Source organism: Lepisosteus oculatus, chromosome 14 (assembly GCF_040954835.1).
Source record: "Lepisosteus oculatus isolate fLepOcu1 chromosome 14, fLepOcu1.hap2, whole genome shotgun sequence".
NCBI lineage: Eukaryota > Metazoa > Chordata > Actinopteri > Semionotiformes > Lepisosteidae > Lepisosteus > Lepisosteus oculatus.
In genome coordinates, this window is record NC_090709.1 from 56075618 (window position 1) to 56093187 (window position 17570).

Genomic DNA, 17570 nt, shown 5'->3' on the forward strand with positions numbered 1-17570 from the left:
ATCACTATTGGACTTCCCCGGTCTCAAGTGTTGTTGTTGGACACGGGCAAAAGACTCGCATTTTCTGCAAATATAAAGAGGGTTAAGGTTTCGGCTTTAGTGGAGACAGTGTTTACATTGACAATATTAAGAAGATCGTCCCTGGGTGGGTTTGAACCACCAACCTTTCAGTTAACAGCCGAACGCGCTCGCCGATTGCGCCACAGAGACTGACGAGAGAGGCTTTTCTCCATTCGCACCTTTCCGGTCAAAAAATAAACATTGCTTGAATTTTCTTGCCAGTCGGCAATATTCCTTCTGCTCTGATAGCCAAGAATTACATTTCATTTTTCACAAGCTGTATGAATTTCTTGAAAAACAAGTTGTTGCAGAAAGGAAATGCATTCATGCTTTAAACTAAATCAAGCCCTATGCGGTTGTCCAAGATGGTAGTTTCTGCACAAAAAGACAGGAAGAAAGGCACAGCTGGGATGTGGAGCCCGGATCTCCAGTTAACGAGACAGGTACTTAAACCGACTCAGCTACGGTGCCGGCAGAATTCTCCTCTTTTATAGCCGCTTGGACACACCGCTCTGAGCCATCTGCGTTCACGAAGCCCTGAGTCTGCCGGCTGAGCAAGCTGCCTCCTTTACACGGAACAGGAGCCCTGACCGTAAGAGAAATGAAGAGAAATGGCTTTTATTGGGCACTTTTCATGTCCAATGCGCTTGACATCTCCCAAGGGGGACAGAGTTCATTAACGACACTTTTCCTTTCTTTCTTCTTTCTGTACACTTTGATGAAACAAAACGAGAAATCATGTAAGGGAAAATGTCTTTTTTCATGGAGAAAACATGCACCGGGAAATGTTGTGTTTAGAAGAAGTGAGTTAACATGAAAAGTGACCTAATTTACCGGAGCAAATGCTCACCAAGCAAGATCTGCTTTACTACTAGAGAGAAGTAGAGTGAAAGACGTGATCATTTCACGCCGTTGTGGAACGAAACGCTTTTGTCTTGGAATTCTAAATCAATTAGAAATTCAGAGCGACACATAAAGGCTTTGTCTGCTTAAAAGTGATGATTTTTTAAAACTAAAAAAAAATGTAGAAAACACGTTTCTCACTTAGAAATTTAAGATGGGGGTGGGGTATTACTAGTAGCGGCACTGAACTCACCATGGTGCAATTAATTTACGTGACGGGCTAGTGGTTTAATGGATAACGCGTCTGATTTCGGTTTATAAGATTGTCGATTCGACTTCTACCGGGGTTGTGTGATTCAAATCAGGCTCCTCAGAAATAGACGTCTGTTATGTAAATGAACCCCACCTGAAAGCAAACGTTGGGTCTGGGTTCCTTTCTTTCCTGCATGAAATAGCAAATCGTTACAAAAAAAAAACACCAACTAATGTCCAATAGTCCAATAGTTAGTCATTTAAGTAAACATGAATATACTGTAAGGTCCTGGTACATGGGAGTGGATTTCAACCACAATTAAAAGAAGGGCAAATTATAATTACAGGCTTCAGACACTTTTTCATACAAAAGTGACCAAACACTCCCTAACTTTCAGGTTTGCTTGAACCTGTAACAGAAAAGCAGTTTGAAACATCCATTCTCTGATGTCACTGTCTCTATAGTCGGACGTGATGTTTCGCGGAAGTGCAGTGTGCCTTTTCTCTTGTCGTGTTCAAGATGAAATGCTGCATAAACTCCTGACTGGGTGTTCTGTACTGTTCTGTTATTTCGTTCGGATTACCTAGGTGGTGTACAGCTAAAACCCAACTGCATGGTGTAAATTCCGGGTTCGGCACCAGCAGCACCTGCCAACACATCAGCTGACCTCGACGTGATTTGAACACGCAACCTTCTGATCTGGAGTCAGACGCGCTACCGTTGCGCCACGAGGTCACTTGCGACAAGTGCTTTTAATTCACCCAAAGAGAAAAATCAGCGTCCCTGAAAAAGATTGTTTTCATTCTCTCCTGTGAGGAGCGCCGCTCTTCCAACGAGGGTCTCTTCTTCCCAGACCACAGATTATTCTTCCCGCCCGGCTCTCTCACGGAGAGCAGACACACCGTCTCCACTAATGTGTTTACTGCATCTATAGATCTGACCCCCTACAGCCCCGATATTCCTGGACAGGATATTTACCACCAGCCCGGTGAACTTCTCATCTTGACCTCTCCCAGGAGGAGCACAATTAACACAGAATCCTCTCTCCATTTAGCAAATAACACAAAACACTGTTTACCTGTCAAGACAGAAAACCAGGCTGCTCCAGGTGAGGCTTAAACTCACAACCTCGGCATGAGTCCACTGAATATGTCATTTTACATGGCCTGAACCAGGAAAGAGGCTGGAAGTCAAGAAATTATGGTTTTGTTTTAATACTTGCCTACTCTTTTAATTTTTCGGTCAAATCTTTTATTTGGGAGTACTTTCAATGGATGTTAATCTTTGTCCCGATGCACGATTCTGGGCCATGGTGTGTCTTGAATAATGTTCTTATAGGCTTCAGTTTGGAAAAGTGCGGTCTTCAGAAGCTACTGAAACCGCTAATGGTTACATAACACTTAATGCAAAAGCAACGTTCGGGTTTGAAAAAAAATATTACTTGCTATGAATACAAACACTGTTACAGGAGGCGTGTTAGGGCTATTTTAGCTTAGATCATCAATTCATCTTACATTTCTTCTCCACCTATATCAACAGCGTCATCGCTACTGAGCGCTAAAGGCAGGTCCTGGCAATACAATCTTCTTTAGAAAACATTTCTAAAACTATTTCCACTACCATACATAAAGTAAAAGATACCGATTGCACGCAACTAATAAAATCTCTTATTCAGGGACGTTGTAGCTAGATGCAAATTCCAATCGAAAATGTATCTGCTTTAAAATTTTCTTTTGGATCCACAGGACGATCAGCATGAGACTCAAAATATACCTGTGTTTGATTGTACAGCATAGATTGTACAGCATGTATGTTTACATTTATGTTAAAATTAAGGTAAATATATCAAAATATCAACATCCAACTTCACAGTGCTAACGTACTGTAACAGTGCTTGTCAAATTCTCAAACAAATCTGCGTTGTATTTCTAAACTCTTTTAGCAGAAGACGCAACAGGAGTATAAATGATATCTCCCGCCAGCCATTCAAAGATACGTTTCCAAGGGTGAATATGGATTTCTGGGGAGTTGCGGTGTTGATCACTATTGGACTTCCCCGGTCTCAAGTGTTGTTGTTGGACACGGGCAAAAGACTCGCATTTTCTGCAAATATAAAGAGGGTTAAGGTTTCGGCTTTAGTGGAGACAGTGTTTACATTGACAATATTAAGAAGATCGTCCCTGGGTGGGTTTGAACCACCAACCTTTCAGTTAACAGCCGAACGCGCTCGCCGATTGCGCCACAGAGACTGACGAGAGAGGCTTTTCTCCATTCGCACCTTTCCGGTCAAAAAATAAACATTGCTTGAATTTTCTTGCCAGTCGGCAATATTCCTTCTGCTCTGATAGCCAAGAATTACATTTCATTTTTCACAAGCTGTATGAATTTCTTGAAAAACAAGTTGTTGCAGAAAGGAAATGCATTCATGCTTTAAACTAAATCAAGCCCTATGCGGTTGTCCAAGATGGTAGTTTCTGCACAAAAAGACAGGAAGAAAGGCACAGCTGGGATGTGGAGCCCGGATCTCCAGTTAACGAGACAGGTACTTAAACCGACTCAGCTACGGTGCCGGCAGAATTCTCCTCTTTTATAGCCGCTTGGACACACCGCTCTGAGCCATCTGCGTTCACGAAGCCCTGAGTCTGCCGGCTGAGCAAGCTGCCTCCTTTACACGGAACAGGAGCCCTGACCGTAAGAGAAATGAAGAGAAATGGCTTTTATTGGGCACTTTTCATGTCCAATGCGCTTGACATCTCCCAAGGGGGACAGAGTTCATTAACGACACTTTTCCTTTCTTTCTTCTTTCTGTACACTTTGATGAAACAAAACGAGAAATCATGTAAGGGAAAATGTCTTTTTTCATGGAGAAAACATGCACCGGGAAATGTTGTGTTTAGAAGAAGTGAGTTAACATGAAAAGTGACCTAATTTACCGGAGCAAATGCTCACCAAGCAAGATCTGCTTTACTACTAGAGAGAAGTAGAGTGAAAGACGTGATCATTTCACGCCGTTGTGGAACGAAACGCTTTTGTCTTGGAATTCTAAATCAATTAGAAATTCAGAGCGACACATAAAGGCTTTGTCTGCTTAAAAGTGATGATTTTTTAAAACTAAAAAAAAATGTAGAAAACACGTTTCTCACTTAGAAATTTAAGATGGGGGTGGGGTATTACTAGTAGCGGCACTGAACTCACCATGGTGCAATTAATTTACGTGACGGGCTAGTGGTTTAATGGATAACGCGTCTGATTTCGGTTTATAAGATTGTCGATTCGACTTCTACCGGGGTTGTGTGATTCAAATCAGGCTCCTCAGAAATAGACGTCTGTTATGTAAATGAACCCCACCTGAAAGCAAACGTTGGGTCTGGGTTCCTTTCTTTCCTGCATGAAATAGCAAATCGTTACAAAAAAAAAACACCAACTAATGTCCAATAGTCCAATAGTTAGTCATTTAAGTAAACATGAATATACTGTAAGGTCCTGGTACATGGGAGTGGATTTCAACCACAATTAAAAGAAGGGCAAATTATAATTACAGGCTTCAGACACTTTTTCATACAAAAGTGACCAAACACTCCCTAACTTTCAGGTTTGCTTGAACCTGTAACAGAAAAGCAGTTTGAAACATCCATTCTCTGATGTCACTGTCTCTATAGTCGGACGTGATGTTTCGCGGAAGTGCAGTGTGCCTTTTCTCTTGTCGTGTTCAAGATGAAATGCTGCATAAACTCCTGACTGGGTGTTCTGTACTGTTCTGTTATTTCGTTCGGATTACCTAGGTGGTGTACAGCTAAAACCCAACTGCATGGTGTAAATTCCGGGTTCGGCACCAGCAGCACCTGCCAACACATCAGCTGACCTCGACGTGATTTGAACACGCAACCTTCTGATCTGGAGTCAGACGCGCTACCGTTGCGCCACGAGGTCACTTGCGACAAGTGCTTTTAATTCACCCAAAGAGAAAAATCAGCGTCCCTGAAAAAGATTGTTTTCATTCTCTCCTGTGAGGAGCGCCGCTCTTCCAACGAGGGTCTCTTCTTCCCAGACCACAGATTATTCTTCCCGCCCGGCTCTCTCACGGAGAGCAGACACACCGTCTCCACTAATGTGTTTACTGCATCTATAGATCTGACCCCCTACAGCCCCGATATTCCTGGACAGGATATTTACCACCAGCCCGGTGAACTTCTCATCTTGACCTCTCCCAGGAGGAGCACAATTAACACAGAATCCTCTCTCCATTTAGCAAATAACACAAAACACTGTTTACCTGTCAAGACAGAAAACCAGGCTGCTCCAGGTGAGGCTTAAACTCACAACCTCGGCATGAGTCCACTGAATATGTCATTTTACATGGCCTGAACCAGGAAAGAGGCTGGAAGTCAAGAAATTATGGTTTTGTTTTAATACTTGCCTACTCTTTTAATTTTTCGGTCAAATCTTTTATTTGGGAGTACTTTCAATGGATGTTAATCTTTGTCCCGATGCACGATTCTGGGCCATGGTGTGTCTTGAATAATGTTCTTATAGGCTTCAGTTTGGAAAAGTGCGGTCTTCAGAAGCTACTGAAACCGCTAATGGTTACATAACACTTAATGCAAAAGCAACGTTCGGGTTTGAAAAAAAAATATTACTTGCTATGAATACAAACACTGTTACAGGAGGCGTGTTAGGGCTATTTTAGCTTAGATCATCAATTCATCTTACATTTCTTCTCCACCTATATCAACAGCGTCATCGCTACTGAGCGCTAAAGGCAGGTCCTGGCAATACAATCTTCTTTAGAAAACATTTTTAAAACTATTTCCACTACCATACATAAAGTAAAAGATACCGATTGCACGCAACTAATAAAATCTCTTATCCAGGGACGTTGTAGCTAGATGCAAATTCCAATCGAAAATGTATCTGCTTTAAAATTTTCTTTTGGATCCACAGGACGATCAGCATGAGACTCAAAATATACCTGTGTTTGATTGTACAGCATAGATTGTACTGCATGTATCTTTACATTTATGTTAAAATTAAGGTAAATATATCAAAATATCAACATCCAACTTCACAGTGCTAACGTACTGTAACAGTGCTTGTCAAATTCTCAAACAAATCTGCGTTGTATTTCTAAACTCTTTTAGCAGAAGACGCAACAGGAGTATAAATGATATCTCCCGCCAGCCATTCAAAGATACGTTTCCAAGGGTGAATATGGATTTCTGGGGAGTTGCGGTGTTGATCACTATTGGACTTCCCCGGTCTCAAGTGTTGTTGTTGGACACGGGCAAAAGACTCGCATTTTCTGCAAATATAAAGAGGGTTAAGGTTTCGGCTTTAGCGGAGACAGTGTTTACATTGACAATAATAAGAAGATCGTTCCTGGGTGGGTTTGAACCACCAACCTTTCAGTTAACAGCCGAACGCGCTCGCCGATTGCGCCACAGAGACTGACGAGAGAGGCTTTTCTCCATTCGCAACATTCCGGTCAAAAAATAAACATTGCTTGCATTTTCTTGCCAGTCGGCAATATTCCTACTGCTCTGATAGCCAAGAATTACATTTCATTTTTCACAAGCTGTATGAATTTCTTGAAAAACAAGTTGTTGCAGAAAGGAAATGCATTCATGCTTTAAACTAAATCAAGCCCTATGCGGTTGTCCAAGATGGTAGTTTCTGCACAAAAAGACAGGAAGAAAGGCACAGCTGGGATGTGGAGCCCGGATCTCCAGTTAACGAGACAGGTACTTAAACCGACTCAGCTACGGTGCCGGCAGAATTCTCCTCTTTTATAGCCGCTTGGACACACCGCTCTGAGCCATCTGCGTTCACGAAGCCCTGAGTCTGCCGGCTGAGCAAGCTGCCTCCTTTACACGAAACAGGAGCCCTGACCGTAAGAGAAATGAAGAGAAATGGCTTTTATTGGGCACTTTTCATGTCCAATGCGCTTGACATCTCCCAAGGGGGACAGAGTTCATTAACGACACTTTTCCTTTCTTTCTTCTTTCTGTACACTTTGATGAAACAAAACGAGAAATCATGTAAGGGAAAATGTCTTTTTTCATGGAGAAAACATGCACCGGGAAATGTTGTGTTTAGAAGAAGTGAGTTAACATGAAAAGTGACCTAATTTACCGGAGCAAATGCTCACCAAGCAAGATCTGCTTTACTACTAGAGAGAAGTAGAGTGAAAGACGTGGTCATTTCACGCCGTTGTGGAACGAAACGCTTTTGTCTTGGAATTCTAAATCAATTAGAAATTCAGAGCGACACATAAAGGCTTTGTCTGCTTAAAAGTGATGATTTTTTAAAACTAAAAAAAAATGTAGAAAACACGTTTCTCACTTAGAAATTTAAGATGGGGGTGGGGTATTACTAGTAGCGGCACTGAACTCACCATGGTGCAATTAATTTTCGTGACGGGCTAGTGGTTTAATGGATAACGCGTCTGATTTCGGTTTATAAGATTGTCGATTCGACTTCTACCGGGGTTGTGTGATTCAAATCAGGCTCCTCAGAAATAGATGTCTGTTATGTAAATGAACCCCACCTGAAAGCAAACGTTGGGTCTGGGTTCCTTTCTTTCCTGCATGAAATAGCAAATCGTTACAAAAAAAACACCAACTAATGTCCAATAGTCCAATAGTTAGTCATTTAAGTAAACATGAATATACTGTAAGGTCCTGGTACATGGGAGTGGATTTCAACCACAATTAAAAGAAGGGCAAATTATAATTACAGGCTTCAGACACTTTTTCATACAAAAGTGACCAAACACTCCCTAACTTTCAGGTTTGCTTGAACCTGTAACAGAAAAGCAGTTTGAAACTTCCATTCTCTGATGTCACTGTCTCTATAGTCGGACGTGATGTTTCGCGGAAGTGCAGTGTGCCTTTTCTCTTGTCGTGTTCAAGATGAAATGCTGCATAAGCTCCTGACTGGGTGTTCTGTACTGTTCTGTTATTTCGTTCGGATTACCTAGGTGGTGTACAGCTAAAACCCAACTGCATGGTGTAAATTCCGGGTTCGGCACCAGCAGCACCTGCCAACACATCAGCTGACCTCGACGTGATTTGAACACGCAACCTTCTGATCTGGAGTCAGACGCGCTACCGTTGCACCACGAGGTCACTTGCGACAAGTGCTTTTAATTCACCCAAAGAGAAAAATCGGCGTCCCTGAAAAAGATTGTTTTCATTCTCTCCTGTGAGGAGCGCCGCTCTTCCAACGAGGGTCTCTTCTTCCCAGACCACAGATTATTCTTCCCGCCCGGCTCTCTCACGGAGAGCAGACACACCGTCTCCACTAATGTGTTTACTACATCTATAGATCTGACCCCCTACAGCCCCGATATTCCTGGACAGGATATTTACCACCAGCCCGGTGAACTTCTCATCTTGACCTCTCCCAGGAGGAGCACAATTAACACAGAATCCTCTCTCCATTTAGCAAATAACACAAAACACTGTTTACCTGTCAAGACAGAAAACCAGGCTGCTCCAGGTGAGGCTTAAACTCACAACCTCGGCATGAGTCCACTGAATATGTCATTTTACATGGCCTGAACCAGGAAAGAGGCTGGAAGTCAAGAAATTATGGTTTTGTTTTAATACTTGCCTACTCTTTTAATTTTTCGGTCAAATCTTTTATTTGGGAGTACTTTCAATGGATGTTAATCTTTGTCCCGATGCACGATTCTGGGCCATGGTGTGTCTTGAATAATGTTCTTATAGGCTTCAGTTTGGAAAAGTGCGGTCTTCAGAAGCTACTGAAACCGCTAATGGTTACATAACACTTAATGCAAAAGCAACGTTCGGGTTTGAAAAAAAAATATTACTTGCTATGAATACAAACACTGTTACAGGAGGCGTGTTAGGGCTATTTTAGCTTAGATCATCAATTCATCTTACATTTCTTCTCCACCTATATCAACAGCGTCATCGCTACTGAGCGCTAAAGGCAGGTCCTGGCAATACAATCTTCTTTAGAAAACATTTTTAAAACTATTTCCACTACCATACATAAAGTAAAAGATACCGATTGCACGCAACTAATAAAATCTCTTATCCAGGGACGTTGTAGCTAGATGCAAATTCCAATCGAAAATGTATCTGCTTTAAAATTTTCTTTTGGATCCACAGGACGATCAGCATGAGACTCAAAATATACCTGTGTTTGATTGTACAGCATAGATTGTACTGCATGTATCTTTACATTTATGTTAAAATTAAGGTAAATATATCAAAATATCAACATCCAACTTCACAGTGCTAACGTACTGTAACAGTGCTTGTCAAATTCTCAAACAAATCTGCGTTGTATTTCTAAACTCTTTTAGCAGAAGACGCAACAGGAGTATAAATGATATCTCCCGCCAGCCATTCAAAGATACGTTTCCAAGGGTGAATATGGATTTCTGGGGAGTTGCGGTGTTGATCACTATTGGACTTCCCCGGTCTCAAGTGTTGTTGTTGGACACGGGCAAAAGACTCGCATTTTCTGCAAATATAAAGAGGGTTAAGGTTTCGGCTTTAGCGGAGACAGTGTTTACATTGACAATAATAAGAAGATCGTTCCTGGGTGGGTTTGAACCACCAACCTTTCAGTTAACAGCCGAACGCGCTCGCCGATTGCGCCACAGAGACTGACGAGAGAGGCTTTTCTCCATTCGCAACATTCCGGTCAAAAAATAAACATTGCTTGCATTTTCTTGCCAGTCGGCAATATTCCTACTGCTCTGATAGCCAAGAATTACATTTCATTTTTCACAAGCTGTATGAATTTCTTGAAAAACAAGTTGTTGCAGAAAGGAAATGCATTCATGCTTTAAACTAAATCAAGCCCTATGCGGTTGTCCAAGATGGTAGTTTCTGCACAAAAAGACAGGAAGAAAGGCACAGCTGGGATGTGGAGCCCGGATCTCCAGTTAACGAGACAGGTACTTAAACCGACTCAGCTACGGTGCCGGCAGAATTCTCCTCTTTTATAGCCGCTTGGACACACCGCTCTGAGCCATCTGCGTTCACGAAGCCCTGAGTCTGCCGGCTGAGCAAGCTGCCTCCTTTACACGGAACAGGAGCCCTGACCGTAAGAGAAATGAAGAGAAATGGCTTTTATTGGGCACTTTTCATGTCCAATGCGCTTGACATCTCCCAAGGGGGACAGAGTTCATTAACGACACTTTTCCTTTCTTTCTTCTTTCTGTACACTTTGATGAAACAAAACGAGAAATCATGTAAGGGAAAATGTCTTTTTTCATGGAGAAAACATGCACCGGGAAATGTTGTGTTTAGAAGAAGTGAGTTAACATGAAAAGTGACCTAATTTACCGGAGCAAATGCTCACCAAGCAAGATCTGCTTTACTACTAGAGAGAAGTAGAGTGAAAGACGTGGTCATTTCACGCCGTTGTGGAACGAAACGCTTTTGTCTTGGAATTCTAAATCAATTAGAAATTCAGAGCGACACATAAAGGCTTTGTCTGCTTAAAAGTGATGATTTTTTAAAACTTAAAAAAAATGTAGAAAACACGTTTCTCACTTAGAAATTTAAGATGGGGGTGGGGTATTACTAGTAGCGGCACTGAACTCACCATGGTGCAATTAATTTTCGTGACGGGCTAGTGGTTTAATGGATAACGCGTCTGATTTCGGTTTATAAGATTGTCGATTCGACTTCTACCGGGGTTGTGTGATTCAAATCAGGCTCCTCAGAAATAGATGTCTGTTATGTAAATGAACCCCACCTGAAAGCAAACGTTGGGTCTGGGTTCCTTTCTTTCCTGCATGAAATAGCAAATCGTTACAAAAAAAACACCAACTAATGTCCAATAGTCCAATAGTTAGTCATTTAAGTAAACATGAATATACTGTAAGGTCCTGGTACATGGGAGTGGATTTCAACCACAATTAAAAGAAGGGCAAATTATAATTACAGGCTTCAGACACTTTTTCATACAAAAGTGACCAAACACTCCCTAACTTTCAGGTTTGCTTGAACCTGTAACAGAAAAGCAGTTTGAAACTTCCATTCTCTGATGTCACTGTCTCTATAGTCGGACGTGATGTTTCGCGGAAGTGCAGTGTGCCTTTTCTCTTGTCGTGTTCAAGATGAAATGCTGCATAAGCTCCTGACTGGGTGTTCTGTACTGTTCTGTTATTTCGTTCGGATTACCTAGGTGGTGTACAGCTAAAACCCAACTGCATGGTGTAAATTCCGGGTTCGGCACCAGCAGCACCTGCCAACACATCAGCTGACCTCGACGTGATTTGAACACGCAACCTTCTGATCTGGAGTCAGACGCGCTACCGTTGCGCCACGAGGTCACTTGCGACAAGTGCTTTTAATTCACCCAAAGAGAAAAATCAGCGTCCCTGAAAAAGATTGTTTTCATTCTCTCCTGTGAGGAGCGCCGCTCTTCCAACGAGGGTCTCTTCTTCCCAGACCACAGATTATTCTTCCCGCCCGGCTCTCTCACGGAGAGCAGACACACCGTCTCCACTAATGTGTTTACTACATCTATAGATCTGACCCCCTACAGCCCCGATATTCCTGGACAGGATATTTACCACCAGCCCGGTGAACTTCTCATCTTGACCTCTCCCAGGAGGAGCACAATTAACACAGAATCCTCTCTCCATTTAGCAAATAACACAAAACACTGTTTACCTGTCAAGACAGAAAACCAGGCTGCTCCAGGTGAGGCTTAAACTCACAACCTCGGCATGAGTCCACTGAATATGTCATTTTACATGGCCTGAACCAGGAAAGAGGCTGGAAGTCAAGAAATTATGGTTTTGTTTTAATACTTGCCTACTCTTTTAATTTTAAGGTCAAATCTTTTATTTGGGAGTACTTTCAATGGATGTTAATCTTTGTCCCGATGCACGATTCTGGGCCATGGTGTGTCTTGAATAATGTTCTTATAGGCTTCAGTTTGGAAAAGTGCGGTCTTCAGAAGCTACTGAAACCGCTAATGGTTACATAACACTTAATGCAAAAGCAACGTTCGGGTTTGAAAAAAAAATATTACTTGCTATGAATACAAACACTGTTACAGGAGGCGTGTTAGGGCTATTTTAGCTTAGATCATCAATTCATCTTACATTTCTTCTCCACCTATATCAACAGCGTCATCGCTACTGAGCGCTAAAGGCAGGTCCTGGCAATACAATCTTCTTTAGAAAACATTTTTAAAACTATTTCCACTACCATACATAAAGTAAAAGATACCGATTGCACGCAACTAATAAAATCTCTTATCCAGGGACGTTGTAGCTAGATGCAAATTCCAATCGAAAATGTATCTGCTTTAAAATTTTCTTTTGGATCCACAGGACGATCAGCATGAGACTCAAAATATACCTGTGTTTGATTGTACAGCATAGATTGTACTGCATGTATCTTTACATTTATGTTAAAATTAAGGTAAATATATCAAAATATCAACATCCAACTTCACAGTGCTAACGTACTGTAACAGTGCTTGTCAAATTCTCAAACAAATCTGCGTTGTATTTCTAAACTCTTTTAGCAGAAGACGCAACAGGAGTATAAATGATATCTCCCGCCAGCCATTCAAAGATACGTTTCCAAGGGTGAATATGGATTTCTGGGGAGTTGCGGTGTTGATCACTATTGGACTTCCCCGGTCTCAAGTGTTGTTGTTGGACACGGGCAAAAGACTCGCATTTTCTGCAAATATAAAGAGGGTTAAGGTTTCGGCTTTAGCAGAGACAGTGTTTACATTGACAATAATAAGAAGATCGTCCCTGGGTGGGTTTGAACCACCAACCTTTCAGTTAACAGCCGAAAGCGCTCGCCGATTGCGCCACAGAGACTGACGAGAGAGGCGTTTCTCCATTCGCACCTTTCCGGTCAAAAAATAAACATTGCTTGCATTTTCTTGCCAGTCGGCAATATTCCTACTGCTCTGATAGCCAAGAATTACATTTCATTTTTCACAAGCTGTATGAATTTCTTGAAAAACAAGTTGTTGCAGAAAGGAAATGCATTCATGCTTTAAACTAAATCAAGCCCTATGCGGTTGTCCAAGATGGTAGTTTCTGCACAAAAAGACAGGAAGAAAGGCACAGCTGGGATGTGGAGCCCGGATCTCCAGTTAACGAGACAGGTACTTAAACCGACTCAGCTACGGTGCCGGCAGAATTCTCCTCTTTTATAGCGGCTTGGACACACCGCTCTGAGCCATCTGCGTTCACGAAGCCCTGAGTCTGCCGGCTGAGCAAGCTGCCTCCTTTACACGGAACAGGAGCCCTGACCGTAAGAGAAATGAAGAGAAATGGCTTTTATTGGGCACTTTTCATGTCCAATGCGCTTGACATCTCCCAAGGGGGACAGAGTTCATTAACGACACTTTTCCTTTCTTTCTTCTTTCTGTACACTTTGATGAAACAAAACGAGAAATCATGTAAGGGAAAATGTCTTTTTTCATGGAGAAAACATGCACCGGGAAATGTTGTGTTTAGAAGAAGTGAGTTAACATGAAAAGTGACCTAATTTACCGGAGCAAATGCTCACCAAGCAAGATCTGCTTTACTACTAGAGAGAAGTAGAGTGAAAGACGTGGTCATTTCACGCCGTTGTGGAACGAAACGCTTTTGTCTTGGAATTCTAAATCAATTAGAAATTCAGAGCGACACATAAAGGCTTTGTCTGCTTAAAAGTGATGATTTTTTAAAACTAAAAAAAAATGTAGAAAACACGTTTCTCACTTAGAAATTTAAGATGGGGGTGGGGTATTACTAGTAGCGGCACTGAACTCACCATGGTGCAATTAATTTTCGTGACGGGCTAGTGGTTTAATGGATAACGCGTCTGATTTCGGTTTATAAGATTGTCGATTCGACTTCTACCGGGGTTGTGTGATTCAAATCAGGCTCCTCAGAAATAGATGTCTGTTATGTAAATGAACCCCACCTGAAAGCAAACGTTGGGTCTGGGTTCCTTTCTTTCCTGCATGAAATAGCAAATCGTTACAAAAAAAACACCAACTAATGTCCAATAGTCCAATAGTTAGTCATTTAAGTAAACATGAATATACTGTAAGGTCCTGGTACATGGGAGTGGATTTCAACCACAATTAAAAGAAGGGCAAATTATAATTACAGGCTTCAGACACTTTTTCATACAAAAGTGACCAAACACTCCCTAACTTTCAGGTTTGCTTGAACCTGTAACAGAAAAGCAGTTTGAAACTTCCATTCTCTGATGTCACTGTCTCTATAGTCGGACGTGATGTTTCGCGGAAGTGCAGTGTGCCTTTTCTCTTGTCGTGTTCAAGATGAAATGCTGCATAAGCTCCTGACTGGGTGTTCTGTACTGTTCTGTTATTTCGTTCGGATTACCTAGGTGGTGTACAGCTAAAACCCAACTGCATGGTGTAAATTCCGGGTTCGGCACCAGCCGCACCTGCCAACACATCAGCTGACCTCGACGTGATTTGAACACGCAACCTTCTGATCTGGAGTCAGACGCGCTACCGTTGCGCCACGAGGTCACTTGCGACAAGTGCTTTTAATTCACCCAAAGAGAAAAATCAGCGTCCCTGAAAAAGATTGTTTTCATTCTCTCCTGTGAGGAGCGCCGCTCTTCCAACGAGGGTCTCTTCTTCCCAGACCACAGATTATTCTTCCCGCCCGGCTCTCTCACGGAGAGCAGACACACCGTCTCCACTAATGTGTTTACTACATCTATAGATCTGACCCCCTACAGCCCCGATATTCCTGGACAGGATATTTACCACCAGCCCGGTGAACTTCTCATCTTGACCTCTCCCAGGAGGAGCACAATTAACACAGAATCCTCTCTCCATTTAGCAAATAACACAAAACACTGTTTACCTGTCAAGACAGAAAACCAGGCTGCTCCAGGTGAGGCTTAAACTCACAACCTCGGCATGAGTCCACTGAATATGTCATTTTACATGGCCTGAACCAGGAAAGAGGCTGGAAGTCAAGAAATTATGGTTTTGTTTTAATACTTGCCTACTCTTTTAATTTTTCGGTCAAATCTTTTATTTGGGAGTACTTTCAATGGATGTTAATCTTTGTCCCGATGCACGATTCTGGGCCATGGTGTGTCTTGAATAATGTTCTTATAGGCTTCAGTTTGGAAAAGTGCGGTCTTCAGAAGCTACTGAAACCGCTAATGGTTACATAACACTTAATGCAAAAGCAACGTTCGGGTTTGAAAAAAAAGTATTACTTGCTATGAATACAAACACTGTTACAGGAGGCGTGTTAGGGCTATTTTAGCTTAGATCATCAATTCATCTTACATTTCTTCTCCACCTATATCAACAGCGTCATCGCTACTGAGCGCTAAAGGCAGGTCCTGGCAATACAATCTTCTTTAGAAAACATTTTTAAAACTATTTCCACTACCATACATAAAGTAAAAGATACCGATTGCACGCAACTAATAAAATCTCTTATCCAGGGACGTTGTAGCTAGATGCAAATTCCAATCGAAAATGTATCTGCTTTAAAATTTTCTTTTGGATCCACAGGACGATCAGCATGAGACTCAAAATATACCTGTGTTTGATTGTACAGCATAGATTGTACAGCATGTATGTTTACATTTATGTTAAAATTAAGGTAAATATATCAAAATATCAACATCCAACTTCACAGTGCTAACGTACTGTAACAGTGCTTGTCAAATTCTCAAACAAATCTGCGTTGTATTTCTAAACTCTTTTAGCAGAAGACGCAACAGGAGTATAAATGATATCTCCCGCCAGCCATTCAAAGATACGTTTCCAAGGGTGAATATGGATTTCTGGGGAGTTGCGGTGTTGATCACTATTGGACTTCCCCGGTCTCAAGTGTTGTTGTTGGACACGGGCAAAAGACTCGCATTTTCTGCAAATATAAAGAGGGTTAAGGTTTCGGCTTTAGCAGAGACAGTGTTTACATTGACAATAATAAGAAGATCGTCCCTGGGTGGGTTTGAACCACCAACCTTTCAGTTAACAGCCGAAAGCGCTCGCCGATTGCGCCACAGAGACTGACGAGAGAGGCTTTTCTCCATTCGCACCTTTCCGGTCAAAAAATAAACATTGCTTGCATTTTCTTGCCAGTCGGCAATATTCCTACTGCTCTGATAGCCAAGAATTACATTTCATTTTTCACAAGCTGTATGAATTTCTTGAAAAACAAGTTGTTGCAGAAAGGAAATGCATTCATGCTTTAAACTAAATCAAGCCCTATGCGGTTGTCCAAGATGGTAGTTTCTGCACAAAAAGACAGGAAGAAAGGCACAGCTGGGATGTGGAGCCCGGATCTCCAGTTAACGAGACAGGTACTTAAACCGACTCAGCTACGGTGCCGGCAGAATTCTCCTCTTTTATAGCGGCTTGGACACACCGCTCTGAGCCATCTGCGTTCACGAAGCCCTGAGTCTGCCGGCTGAGCAAGCTGCCTCCTTTACACGGAACAGGAGCCCTGACCGTAAGAGAAATGAAGAGAAATGGCTTTTATTGGGCACTTTTCATGTCCAATGCGCTTGACATCTCCCAAGGGGGACAGAGTTCATTAACGACACTTTTCCTTTCTTTCTTCTTTCTGTACACTTTGATGAAACAAAACGAGAAATCATGTAAGGGAAAATGTCTTTTTTCATGGAGAAAACATGCACCGGGAAATGTTGTGTTTAGAAGAAGTGAGTTAACATGAAAAGTGACCTAATTTACCGGAGCAAATGCTCACCAAGCAAGATCTGCTTTACTACTAGAGAGAAGTAGAGTGAAAGACGTGATCATTTCACGCCGTTGTGGAACGAAACGCTTTTGTCTTGAAATTCTAAATCAATTAGAAATTCAGAGCGACACATAAAGGCTTTGTCTGCTTAAAAGTGATGATTTTTTAAAACTAAAAAAAATGTAGAAAACACGTTTCTCACTTAGAAATTTAAGATGGGGGTGGGGTATTACTAGTAGCGGCACTGAACTCACCATGGTGCAATTAATTTACGTGACGGGCTAGTGGTTTAATGGATAACGCGTCTGATTTCGGTTTATAAGATTGTCGATTCGACTTCTACCGGGGTTGTGTGATTCAAATCAGGCTCCTCAGAAATCAATGTCTGTTATGTAAATGAACCCCACCTGAAAGCAAACGTTGGGTCTGGGTTCCTTTCTTTCCTGTGTAGGGAAAACCGGTTCAGGGACGCCAAATATGTAATCACAGTGGCTCTCTGAAGGCACCAGTTCTGTAGGGTTTGGGCATTTACTGAGACAATTATTAATTGTAGCAGTAAACCACAAAGTTGATTCTTTTGATGGCTTTAGAATCCAACCATGCGATATAACTCAAACAACGCACACACACAGGTACTAATACACGAGGATACATTTATTAATACATAGAATATGCATATAAACCTAACAGATCTTA

At 41.9% G+C, this 17570-nt stretch overlaps 9 non-coding genes across 9 annotated transcripts; all 9 read right to left on the reverse strand.

Moving 5' to 3' along the window:
• Nucleotides 1-136: 136 nt before the first annotated feature.
• On the reverse strand, nt 137-210 carry trnan-guu (transfer RNA asparagine (anticodon GUU)). The gene has a single exon. It is a non-coding gene; the product is annotated as a tRNA-Asn (tRNA).
• Nucleotides 211-1819: 1609 nt separating this feature from the next.
• trnaw-cca (transfer RNA tryptophan (anticodon CCA)) lies at nt 1820-1891 on the reverse strand. Its single transcript has one exon. It is a non-coding gene; the product is annotated as a tRNA-Trp (tRNA).
• Nucleotides 1892-3331: 1440 nt separating this feature from the next.
• Nucleotides 3332-3405, reverse strand: trnan-guu (transfer RNA asparagine (anticodon GUU)). Its single transcript has one exon. It is a non-coding gene; the product is annotated as a tRNA-Asn (tRNA).
• Nucleotides 3406-5014: 1609 nt separating this feature from the next.
• trnaw-cca (transfer RNA tryptophan (anticodon CCA)) lies at nt 5015-5086 on the reverse strand. Its single transcript has one exon. It is a non-coding gene; the product is annotated as a tRNA-Trp (tRNA).
• A 3122-nt stretch (nt 5087-8208) lies between these two features.
• trnaw-cca (transfer RNA tryptophan (anticodon CCA)) lies at nt 8209-8280 on the reverse strand. The gene has a single exon. It is a non-coding gene; the product is annotated as a tRNA-Trp (tRNA).
• Nucleotides 8281-11402: 3122 nt separating this feature from the next.
• Nucleotides 11403-11474, reverse strand: trnaw-cca (transfer RNA tryptophan (anticodon CCA)). The gene has a single exon. It is a non-coding gene; the product is annotated as a tRNA-Trp (tRNA).
• A 1441-nt stretch (nt 11475-12915) lies between these two features.
• On the reverse strand, nt 12916-12989 carry trnan-guu (transfer RNA asparagine (anticodon GUU)). Its single transcript has one exon. It is a non-coding gene; the product is annotated as a tRNA-Asn (tRNA).
• A 1607-nt stretch (nt 12990-14596) lies between these two features.
• On the reverse strand, nt 14597-14668 carry trnaw-cca (transfer RNA tryptophan (anticodon CCA)). Its single transcript has one exon. It is a non-coding gene; the product is annotated as a tRNA-Trp (tRNA).
• A 1441-nt stretch (nt 14669-16109) lies between these two features.
• On the reverse strand, nt 16110-16183 carry trnan-guu (transfer RNA asparagine (anticodon GUU)). The gene has a single exon. It is a non-coding gene; the product is annotated as a tRNA-Asn (tRNA).
• Between the last annotated feature and the right edge of the window lie 1387 nt (nt 16184-17570).